At 43.8% G+C, this 9,955-nt stretch overlaps 1 long non-coding RNA gene across 1 annotated transcript; it reads left to right on the forward strand.

Moving 5' to 3' along the window:
* Positions 1–330: 330 nt before the first annotated feature.
* LOC118163559 lies at positions 331–1,984 on the forward strand. The gene is made up of 2 exons (XR_004749110.1): positions 331–1,077; positions 1,319–1,984. It is a non-coding gene; the product is annotated as an uncharacterized LOC118163559 (long non-coding RNA).
* The last annotated feature ends 7,971 nt before the right edge of the window (positions 1,985–9,955 follow it).

Genomic DNA, 9,955 nt, shown 5'->3' on the forward strand with positions numbered 1-9,955 from the left:
CCCGCCGGCCGGCAGCCCGCGGCGGCGCGCACGGGGCCGGCGCCCCCTCCGCAGCCGGTCCGTGAGGGGCGGCGGGGGGCGGCCCTTGGCCCCGGGCCCCGGGCGCTGGGCTGGGGTCTGTCAGGGGCTGCCACGGGCCGGCTGCTGGCCTGGGGGTGTGGGATGCAGCGTTCGGGTCTGGCTGTGTTTGTAACCTGCCGGGCTCGGCCGCCAGCCCCCGGTGTCGCGGCTGCTGCCTGGGATCGCACCGGGCGTCCTCTGAAGGCGGGGCTCGGTTACCCGAGTGCGCGCCTCTTCGGGGTTCTCAGGTGGTTAAATGAAAGGGGGAAGCCCTGCTCCCTTCTGGTCTGCCTGGCAAAGCGTTCCGAGCCGCTCTTTGCCGAGGGAGCTCAGATTAGTGGGTTTTGCTGATGGAGTTTTGATTGGCTGGGTTGTTTGAAGAAGGAGATTCCTCAGAGGCCTTGTCTGCATTAAGCAATTAAATTATTGTTTTTATCCGGCAGTATAGCTCCCGTATAAGTACCAGCCGTTCTGGTTTTACAGGTGAAGGTCAGTTATACTTCTGCCCTACATCTGTAACTGTGCCGTGTGAGAGCTTTGCAGCCCCAAGGACGCCAGAGATCCAATTTCTCAGGTCCCGAACTCTGGGAGATGTTCAAAGGCTTCCTGAGAGCCCTGAGAGGACTGGGGAGGACGAGGGAGGGCACTTCTAGTAATACCAGACTCCTAAAGATATCTTTTACTCCTTTTAAAAGGAAAGTGTAGGGAGTACAAAAACCATGATTCTTTATATCAAATTATCCCAGATGTTTTTTCCCATATCCAGATAGATCGTGCCACCAAATAACGTAGGTTGTTCTGGCGGTGCCTACAAAGATCAAGAACCGGCGTGGATCTGCAATTCAATAGTCCACAACGCAGGCAGATAGCTGCGTGCTCCGCTGGTGGATGGCATTTGGAGAGCAATCTCTTGATTTGGATGCCTGGCTGCGTCTGGATATTGGTAAAACTGGATTGTTCAAGACACAGGGTGAGAAACGGGCTGCATTACATCACGATCAGGAAGGACACTTCTAGGTACAGGTTGTGCATAGATCACCATTTTGCTGTTGCTGGCTACACAGATAAAATTGTTTTTCCTGGGGAAAAGAGGTGGTTGCACTGGGAAAACTGGCTACCCAAAGTAGTTAAATTAGCATTGCTGGCATGCCTGGGTTCTCAAATGCTGAGGAGCACCAGGAATAAATTTACCGCTGTGCTGTACCCACGTGGTGTATATAATCAGCTGTGAATTAATTTATTTCTTTTTTAACTGCAGCTAGTCAGCATTTCTAAACTGTAGCTAGACTCCAGTCTGGATACAAGCAAGTCCTTCGAACTGAGCAGAGCTGGAGCAGGCTAACAACGTTTGGATGTCATTTCCCAGAAATCCCACATCACTATAAAGTATTTCAGTAGTGGCAGGAGCACTGGAAATGATCAAATAGCAGCAGCAACCACTCTGCTGATAAACTGTGCCCTGAGCTGGACAGTGCTGAAACAATATTAAAAGAAACAAGGCCCACTTGTCCTGCAGAACAAGTCACTGCCATCGACAGTCTAACTGCAGCAGCTTTAGTACAACATAAAGGTTTAAGAAAAAATGTAACATAGACACAAAATTAGCTGTCTGAGTGAACCAGCAGGACAGTATGTATATGGAGATTGTACTGTTTGCGCTAAATCGTAAGCTCTAGTCTTCTTGGAAAAACTAGTGTGCAGAGAGCTAAAGCATGAAATTACAGTATACCAGCTATTTTACAGCGGAAAATGTGTGCTGCTTCACTTTCAATCCCTATTCTTTTCATAGGGTTACTGCAATGGGAAGCAGAACAGCTGCTGTAAAAGCCTAGCAAGTGACATGATTCCTGTGAACAGTTGTAAAAAAAATCTCAGAGCTATTTATGAATGGAAAGCATTATGCAAATAAAATACATTATAAACAGGTTGTGTGTTTGAGCTATCATCAAGGCATCTTCCATTTAAGGTACTGCATAAAGTTACTTGAAACCATTAAATGAAATTTGTCTTCTCCATTCTTTCTGAGATTTGTATCATTCACCTAGTGAGAAGGCAAAATTAGAATCTTATTTGAGGACTTCCCAGTCCAGCCCAGCATTCCTGTAGGTAGTCCCACTGAAGCTGGCAGCAGAGTTAGATTTAAATCCATGAATAATCACGTATTTGAAATAATAGTGTGAGAGAAGCACAAGAACAGAGAACAAAAACTACTTTATTTGCAAGTGATAATGGAAAAACGATTTTTACTTCTTTCCTTACTGAACAGTGTAAATATTCTTTTCTTTTTTTTTCTTTTCTAAGGTGCTTAAGATACTTAAGATACATCAACCATTATTGTGATTATTTGTTCTCAGTCCTCAGAGAATAAATAATATGCATTTTACAGAACAAATGACATAAATGCCCTTTGCCATAGAGCTTGCAAGATAAATTTTGTCACAGGTGAGATCAACAATTGCAAAAGAGGCCCATAAAGAAGAAACACGGATGTATGGGGAGGCCTTTGCAATCCTTTCCATTCCGTGAGACATCAGGAAGTGCAGTGCCCATGTGGTTACCTGCCGCAAGGGGATCGCGTCCGCACAGCTTCTCTCATTAATCATAGTGGTGTGCATCTATCCCGGGAGAAGCCCATGGTTGTAAGTCACAAGAATGTACAGGGTCCCTCTATTTCAGCTCCTTGGCCAGCGCAGTCCATGCCACGGATGGCCAAGGTTCTCTTGCGCAGGGAAGGTTTGCATGAAGGTAGGGCTGTGCTCTGCTGGTCTCCTGGCCGCCCGCCAGCTGCCCATATGGTTGCCAGAATGCAGCATTAATTTTCTGAGGCAGCATGTGTCCGAAATACAGTGCCACACTGTATAAATCAGCGCACGGTTGGAAGTTATAAATTCATAGATAAGACTGAAATTGTTAAAGTAACCCTTCCCGTGGCTTCCTGAGTGTGCACACGTTTCTAGAGCAGAAGCATCGGAGCTGTAATTTTGCATAACGCAATGCAAAAGCTTACAGCAGAGCAGCACTGACATTGCAAACCTGGGTCATCAAACTGCAGTCCTTCCATAGACAACACACCCACTGAGGTAAATAAATTAGCCTGAATAAGGATTGCGGCCTGGGATGGTATAAACACACATGAGTCAGGGAAGGAAAAAAACTTCTGTTGCGCCACTATCTCACCTGCGTGAATTACACACACTGTATACATCAAAGTATCAATTTCATAGCCTAATTGGTAAACAAACATACTACAAAAAGGCTACGTGGGCAAATTCATGCTGCATGAAAAATCTTTATGTTTGGATCCCACTTTTCTTACTGTATGAATGTAAGAGTTTAATAACCTTGACCTCTTTAAAAAATAAGTAAGGGGGAGGGGAGCAGAGGGGAAAGCAGAGCAAGTGTGGCAACTTACATAATTATTTTTTTGGAAATCTTTAGTTTTTCAGTTCAATTATCCTCGCTCTATTTTTAGGGGGCAGGAAGCACAAAACTGCATAAATGGCAGCTAATCAAATATCTTAATAAATTTATCCTTTATTTTATATGTGGATGAATTACAAAAATGACACAAGAATTCCTGTAAGGTGGGTGCTTAATTCTTATTATTAAAAAGATTTTTCCAAATAACGTAGTGATAAACATTTCTTAGCTTAAGACCCCTCAAGTTATATTTGTACTGATAAACTAAAAGGTGTAAGAGCCTTTCACCAGTCCTAGACCAACAGGCCTAGCCTGGATACTTCCATGGTTTTAGTTCTAAACACCTGGTGGCTGCATGCAGATTGCCTGCTAGAGTGGTCCCTGGCACGTGCTGTCTCCTAGTCTGTGCCCAGGAGTTCATAGCTGGACCGTGCTGACAACGTCAGGTAGACACAGCCAGGCACAAAGGAGTGGGTCCAGATGCTGACAACGTTTGATTTAGCAGTGGAGAGAGAGCCTGGAAGCTGTTCAGCTCAGCCGACTTCCAAGGCGAGGTCCTGTATCCAGACGGCGTGCTCAGCCATACCTGTGTGTGGGGGTTAGAGCACACATGGCCCCAGTGCTGTCTGTACGAAAGCATGCTCTTTGGTCTACGTGCAACAAGATGGACAAGAGTTTGACTGGCTTGGAGCATGCGAGTATTCACATCGACTTCAGCAAGATGTATGTCTGTCTTCAGATGAGCCAGTCCTGGAAAGCAGAAGCACATGTGAGTCTGTCTCACAGGAAGAAGATCAGGTCCCAGTGAGATGTTTGCAGTCAGTGTCAGCCTAATGCTGGAATCCTCCTGGTATCTTCAGACTGATGCTGAATGCTTTTCTGGAAAATGCTTTTTACCCAGGGAGTGTACGTAGAGGCATTTAGGAGAAATTTAATGTCTGGTATACACATTAGATTAGCAGCTGATCTTGCCTGCCCTTATCCCATATAATTTAAAATACAATCAGTTAAAGTTCGGAGAAGCTGTAGATACAACAAAAGCTGTGTGCTACGTTATTTTTATTTATTTTATTTTTTATCACAGATCTCTATTTTGCATTATTTTCCTCCAAACTGCTGTGTCCTGAAAGAAGACCAGAAATTGCCTGACCCTAAGAAGAAAGAGAGTCTATGTAAAGTTGCCAAGTGGACAGTGTAAACAAACCATCTCCTATCCAGAAACTGAGCTCCTCTCTGTGTGCTATACGGCATTATTTGTATAAATGGTAAGGATGCTTGGGTAGAAGTTACACATTTGTTTTAAACTGAGGTAGCTCTCCAATCGTTGGTCCAAACTAGGCTATTAGTTACAACAATGTATAATCATTTCAAGGCTCTTTGAGCAAGATGTAGTGGGTGTTTGGTCTTGTAATTAACGCACCGCCATTGGCCACGCATTCTCTCCACCCTGTAATTACTTGACTAAAAAAACACCACCATTCAAAGCATATATTGTATAGAACATTAAAAGAGCATTCATTTTAATGTTTTTACACTCACACAATGATTATAACTCATTCATACATTTCGCAAGCAGAAGTCATTTGGCTGAATCTGAGCATTTTTTATTAGAAAAAAATGATTTGGAAATAACCTGGATCAGCATGCACAGACCCATTGGCTTTTTGCATTTTTTGTGCTTTTTTTTTAGAAATAATCCAAAATTACTGAATGGGTTTTCACTTTAAATTATCTTACCAATAATCTAAGAATGTAGTAGATATTGAATTATTTGCCCCAACAAAATGCTGTTCTTTTAAATCGCAGAACATGGGTAAGTCCTGGATGCAGAGAGCTTAAAAAAAGCTCAAAAGAAAACACTTCAGGAAGGTTGCAAGTGAAAACAAGGGGTACGCCTGTGCAAGGAAAATGCCTGCTCAGCAAAAACCAAATAAACAAACAAACAAAAACCAATCCTTCCCTCAGCAAATTTTCCTTAGTAATGCTTTCTCCTTCTCTGAGGTCTTTGGCCAGTAAAAAGTGATAGAAAGCATTGGGAATGTTGTGTGTAGAAACCTGCAGTGAGATTTCTTTTATCTAACCTGAAATGTTTAAAAATTGTTCAGTGAAGGTGAGTGTAGACTCCCTCTATAGGCAGTGGAGAGAAGCAGATGTTTCCGGGAAGGAATTCAGATGTCTACCCTGTGACAGGGTTAAGCAGCTCATAATTTAGTTCCATACCTGAACTTTTACACAGCTGCAGAGAAGTGAGGTGAATCCTTGAGAATAATGCTTCTGTCCTTCAGCTTCTTTAAATCTTCATTTTTTTCTTTGTGCTTCACTTTGAAGCCCACCTTTACTTTAGCCAATGATGCCATTTTGTATCAGGCATGCTATATCATTCTCATTTATACAAAGACAGAGAATCCCTCCATCTGCATTAAACCTCATCAAGCTCGATGAAGCACCTATTTTTCACTTTCCAGATATCACAGCTCAGTCCTGCCCAACTGGGTGAGGAAAGGAATAGTAGAGTGTGGGGGGAAGCACATTAGAAAGCTTATTTGCATTGCAGAACATGACATAGAGATACATGGGCTACATCTAAAAGCACGTCCTTTTTAGCTGGCTGAACTCATCCATGTGAAATTCTCTGCTGCCTCACGTCCTAGACAGCTCATGTGGATATCTGCACTCAACACCGCATCTGCCAGCACAAAGAATACTTGATAATTATGCTTTGAAATAACCAAGCCCTGACTCTTCTCTGTGAGGCCAACCTTTAATATAAGGCTGTGCATTTGTTCCTCAAACACCCGCACCTTTCATCCCATGCCACTCCTTGGCTGTGGGAAGAGACCCAGCCAATATCACACAGGTGCTTCCTTCAGATCCTTCTGAACTCACTGGTCATGGAGCTTGTGAACTGCTACCCTATGGTAAGGTACTTTGTGTTCTTTGACCTCTGCTTGTTACTTTAACTACAAGCCTCACATTTTTACCTCGTTCTCTGTGTCTTTCCCCTTTCTGTCTGGTCCTTATAGTCCTTTCCTCCTTACTATGTTTCAATATGCACAGGGATTTGTGTGTTGCTCTGAGGCAGGGATCATCTCCTCGTTGCACACATGCGCAGCATGTAGCACCACACAAAGCACTAGGGCCATCACCACATGATAAATATTAAGCTTGCTAGAAAGCAAGTGTGACTACCAGGCCCTGGTACAATAATCATCAGCATTTTGTATGTTTAGCTGAACCATTTTGTCCCAGGAGTGCAATTTAATACAACAACAGCGAATGGAAAATCGGACCATCTCCTGGCAGTACAGGAAGGCTGACACAATGGCAGCTACAGCTTGTTGTTAATGAACCCGCAATGTACAAAACAGAATCTCACAGATAATTTAAGAAATGTGTAAGGGTGTCCATCCTTGTTGCTACCCAGCAAGGCATCGTGGGATCTATTTAAGCAAATCTCAAACACTTGTACTCTACCTTGTAAGCACCTTCAGGGTCAACACCTCTTATACAAACCTTCCCATATGCAGTTCTTCTAAATGCAAAATCTGTGCTTACAGACTGTTGTGTTCATGTTGTAAAGAGCACTTAGCAGTTACCAAACAAACAAACAAAACAAACAAACAAAAAACATAAGCAGTTTGGAAGTAGATTTGGCATGAACAAAATACTGTTTCCAAGGCATATATATATTCATGGAAGGTTATCCAGATCCAGCACTGCAGGTCAATCAAATGAGAAGTTAAGAATTAGCAGATCATTAAGACAAAGATTATGGAGAAGGACAGGTCTCTAGGCAGAGGATCCCCTGAATCACAGTACCTCTACATTTCAAAACAGGAGCATCATCACTTTCCCTCTTTCTGCCTAAAGTTAGAAACACATGCACGGAAATAGGCACCTAGATTAATGACCTGTTTTCCAAGATGCTGTAAATTCCCAGCCATCAAAGGCACCTTTAAATCTTCACTCACAAATTTAGACCGCAAGGCACGAAAAACGTGCCGTCTCCCAGCAGTGTCTCCCCCAATACGGGAATTCAACAGGAAGGCTCTGCGAAAAAACTTCACCCTGTCCAAAACGGCTGTGGCGGGTGGATGTAAACTGCGTCCTGTGACATGCTCGTGGAGCCTGTGGGTGCTGCTCCAATGCATTTGGGTCGTGCTGTGAGGCTGCAGGTCACAGAATCACAGAATGGTTTGGGTTGGAAGGAACCTTAAAGACCACCCAGTTCCAGCCCCCTGCCATGGGCAGGGACACCTTCCACTGGGGTCAGGTTGCCCAAAGTCCCATCCAACCTGGCCTTGAACACCTCCAGGGATGGGGCACCCACAGCTCCTCTGTGCCTCCCTGGCTCCTCAGCCCTGCCTACTATGCGTGGTGGAATCCAGCCACGCTGGACCTACCTGCCCGGTGCTTGTTGCCTTGTATTTATGACTGCTCTGGGTGAGCAAGCCTTAGGAAGCAGAGTCAAGAGGTCAGGCTGCTGGGCCTCCAGTTATACCACCAGCAGTGCTGTAAGGCCAGGATGGTCTTCTCATGGCACAGGCACCTCTGCTCAAGGAGAGTCCTTTGAAAAGCCCAGTTCCGGGTTTCCTAGCAGTTACTGACCCTAATCTGACCACCAGTTACTGCCACAAGGCAATACAGCCTTATGACATTACAGCTCTTTCCCATTGCGGCTTTTGATCAGCATCAGGTGAAGGAAACATCACCTGCTGAAGAGGTGGAACAAAAAACACTCTGCACCAAGCATGAGTGGCGACACAAAAGCCCCAGAGCAGAGGGAGCAGTGGAAAGACTCATCAATACACCTGTGGGTTGTAAGGCAGAACAAACAGCAGATCTCTTCTGGCTTGTTTAATACAAACCACAGGATTTAATTCATCTGTTCTTTGGATTAATTCAGTGACTTGCATTTGGTGAAATCCCATCTTTCAAAAAGACTTGAAGTGGAGGTGGCAAGAGACTGGGGATAAAGGGCCTCAAGGGGGTTATTCCCGATGGTTCATCTTCCTCGCCACTAAAAGGTGTGTCGTGTCAAATGTGTCCAAATTCACCTTCCAGGCACTAGCTCGTCACACATTCTCTTTTTCGTTCAATAACCCTTTGGTATTTCATATTTTCTCCCCTTTAACACACTACCTTACCTGCTGTTTTATAAAGGTACCACTTTATCTTCTTCTTTTTAACTGGCTAAACAGATAACCCTCTCTTGCAGTGTAACATGCTTTTTCTAGCTCAGAAATAAGTACTGAGGCTCTTTGCCGCCCTTGCAGGCATGTCTCTTGACTCTCCTGAAAGGGGATACAAACACCCAGCAAAACACCCATTTGTCTTTCTGGCTGTGGGGCCAAGAGCACTCCTCAAGCCCTTGGGGGCACAGAGGTGAGCTCTGCACATCTCCTACCACTTCCTCCTGAATCTTGGCTGAATTGCACTGTTTCAATTCAGAGTACAGAGCGTTACCAGATCAATAAAAAAGTGTGTATTGAGGAAACATTCCTTTGTGTGCACAGTAGCAGTCCTTCTAGTCATGCATCTTATTAACAAATGTAAAATAGTTTAAGGAGGAACTATTTAAATTCTGTCTGCAGTACTACAGCTAATTTAGCTCTTTAAAACAAGGCTTTCTGACATCTGGAAGTGCAACCGAGCTTCTAAACACTTACGAGTCTCTCTATAGAAATAAATGTCTACTCAGTATTACTTTTTTTTTCCATGTCATGCCTTTAGGCCAAAAGTGATGTGCTAAGATACATTAGGGATGGTCTAAAGCTCAGCCCTAATAATCCGATGGATTGCTTATAGAGAAAATGCTAAAGCATCCTTAAGGAAAGCAATGGTGGTGTTTTTCAGTGGACCAGAGATCGCTTGCAATGTCTCCCAAGACTGTACATAGATGTGATAACAAAGCAGAGGGAAAGAGAAAAAAAGTGTTCTTTTTAATATAATTCTTTTCCTTAAGTAACATCTTAAAGAGACTTCAGCTGCCCAGCCTGTCTGGTATCTGTTCAACAGTCTGTTGGATAAATTGTACAAGAGATTTAAAGGGGTTATTCCAGGTTTTGCACCAGTGCTAGAAAAATAAAATTACACCAGACCCAAACTGAATTAAGCAGTTAAGAGTCCAGGCTAACATGTAAAAATGACCTTCTTGCTGCTGATTTAATATTTTCCAAGCAAAGCCATGGTCCTTAGTCTCTGATGTAAATGGATTTGGTATTGACTGTGGCAAGAACAAAATTGAGGTTCATCTGTGGTTCAAGACTTTTTGCAAAGGGATTTGGCATAGTTACTGCACAGTGATGAAACAAAAGCAGCATTGAATGTGCAATAGGTACCCAGAGAAGGAACAAGAGTAGAATAAAAAAGAAGCTTGTCAGTTTCAGAAGGAAGTCCCCCTTCCATTTTTCCTCTTTCACTTTCCTTCCCCTTTCCCCTGTCCCCTTTCCCCTGTCCCCTTTCCCCTGTCCCC

This window comes from Oxyura jamaicensis, chromosome 3 (genome assembly GCF_011077185.1).
Source record: "Oxyura jamaicensis isolate SHBP4307 breed ruddy duck chromosome 3, BPBGC_Ojam_1.0, whole genome shotgun sequence".
Taxonomy (NCBI): domain Eukaryota; kingdom Metazoa; phylum Chordata; class Aves; order Anseriformes; family Anatidae; genus Oxyura; species Oxyura jamaicensis.